Here is a 2,269-nt window from a genome sequence, read left to right as displayed (position 1 = left end):
TCCCTGTAAATAAGGGTCGGCTCAAAAAACATGTCTAGTCGTTCTTTGTCTGAAAATACTTCGTCTTTCCAATCAAAGAGGGCAGCTGTAGACATGTGATTTTTGACCATCACCAAGATTTTTTGTGTTTTAGCATGTAAATATTTAATTTAGGCTTAATATAGCTATTTCAACTATTTTTAACTTCTTTACTTTATTTTCGTCATAAAAATGGAAAATTACAAAAAAATATATTTTTAGCTTACGTATCTTTCATAAATTTAAATAAAAATATACAAAAATAATACTTATTTTTATCTTTATATAATTTTGAAAATACAAAAATATATATATAATAGTCTCATGTTAGCCTCTGGCATGGGGTAGTATTTTTATCTTACTTTAAAATGAGTCAATTAAGGTGTTGGATCATAATTTTAAGAGTTTTAGAACCCAATTCTTAGCCCAATTCGGATTAATTCATTAAGCCTAGGGACCCTTCTAGACTCTTCTTTGGAATAAAAGACAAACAAAGAAGACCCTAAGGACTTAACACAAAAGATCTAGGGACTAATGGGCAAAATACACAAAGATACACCTAAACCTAGACTCTACCTATAAATTAATGCTTAAAAAATCTAAAAGGGGGAGAAGAAATTTGGGGCGCAGCTTTTAAAGGAAAACCCCACCCCCCCGTTAGTCATCTTCTTCAGCCGCTGAACACCCATCGAAAACCCCTCTTCTTCACCTTCTTCTCCACCCGTTTCCCTTACAATAAACGATCCCATCTCCACATAAAAACAGACCCTCTCTTCAATACAAAAGTAGCGGCAGAGAACTAAAGACCTTCCCCCATCGGCGAACCTGCCATCTCTGCTCCATTGACGCATACCCAGCCAAACCACCTTCAAAATACTACAGTTTCAGTCCAAAATCCAACTCAAAAATAGCTAAAAATAAATTCAAAATCAGTTGGAGTTCATCTTCGTCGTTTTTATTTGGTTCAAGTTTTTCCGGTGAGCTTCGAGTCGTCGGAAGTTGCTGTCCGAGTCTCCGTTCAGCTGCAAGTCGAGGTATTGTCGTTGTTGTCGATGATTTTCCGTTTAACAGTCCCGGCTCCGGTCAGAGGTTCATCCTTGTTTGAATTTTGAAAGAAGCAGTCAAGTAATTGCAAACGTTCATTTTATCTTATCTCAATATTTTCAGTTTCATTCCGCACTTAAACGCATGGTTTTGTTAAATGTTATGAGTTTGTCACTCTCTGTTGAACATGAGTATTTGATTTGTTGCTTTAAACCTTTAGTTCCTTCAACCTAATATAACCGATTTTTGGTGTTTGTCCGCAAAAATGCCAAGTGATGCACACTGTTTCATTCTTGATATTTTATAGTGAGCTTTCACGGATACCGCTGGGTAATTAATTTTGGTGGTCATTCTGCAGTTTGATTGTGATATGCGGATCAATATTTTGTGCTCTTTTGGGTCGTTACCAGTTCTGCTTACATGACTAGCGGAGAGTCTCAAAATTGGAGGAAAACTTAGGATGAATCAAATTGTACAATGAATTTGTCTAAAGGAAATAAATAATAGATGCAGAGTATATGTATGTTAGCTGAGACAGAATAGTGTCCGATTTTCATGTGTGAAATGCTTTCTTTATTTGGCTGATGTAATAATTAGCAAAATATCGTGATTATCAAATATCTTGCTATGAAAATTTTGGCATACTCTTAGTTAATCAAATTATTGTGATAGTGTGCACGTTCGCATGACATAATTACGATTCTAAAAACAAAATCGGAGTATGCGTTCGCGCAATTTCGGCCAAACTTTCTTAACAATAATAAAGTGTTATTAATTGTGGACACGTTCGCATGACATGATTTTTGACGTGCCAAACAAATGGGTACACGTACGCGTGACCCGTTTCAAGATAATTTCCTAATTAGAAGCGGCTAATACACATAGGTTCTAAAATGAGTAATTAAACAATCTGATTAAGCCATGTATGATCAAAGCGACCGTGCTAAAACCACGGAACTCGAGAGTGCCTAACACCTTCTCCTGTGTTAATAGAATTCCTTACTCGAATTTCTGTGTTCGTAGACCGTAATTAGAGTCAATTTCCTCGATTCAGGATTTTAATCGGTGACTTGGAACACCATAAATTATTCCAAGTGGCGACTCTGATTTTTATAAATAATCCCGTTTCGATTGTCACTTAAATTGGAAAAACTCCCTTATACCCCTTGAGGGGTGTGCAAAAAGGAGGTGTGACAACATACAATTG

At 36.1% G+C, this 2,269-nt stretch overlaps 1 long non-coding RNA gene across 2 annotated transcripts; it reads left to right on the top strand.

Annotated features, from left to right (window-relative positions):
- Nucleotides 1-408: 408 nt before the first annotated feature.
- Nucleotides 409-1,680, top strand: LOC107807920 (uncharacterized). Of its 2 annotated transcripts, none has more exons than XR_001653026.2 (2): nucleotides 409-1,052; nucleotides 1,421-1,680. It is a non-coding gene; the product is annotated as an uncharacterized LOC107807920 (long non-coding RNA). The 2 variants fall into 2 exon arrangements; XR_001653027.2 differs by having other exon boundaries at nucleotides 409-1,143.
- The last annotated feature ends 589 nt before the right edge of the window (nucleotides 1,681-2,269 follow it).

This window comes from Nicotiana tabacum, chromosome 21 (genome assembly GCF_000715075.1).
Source record: "Nicotiana tabacum cultivar K326 chromosome 21, ASM71507v2, whole genome shotgun sequence".
NCBI classification, from domain to species: domain Eukaryota; kingdom Viridiplantae; phylum Streptophyta; class Magnoliopsida; order Solanales; family Solanaceae; genus Nicotiana; species Nicotiana tabacum.
Note: the sequence above shows the minus strand (reverse complement) of the source record. Positions and strands in the feature narration are given on the sequence as shown.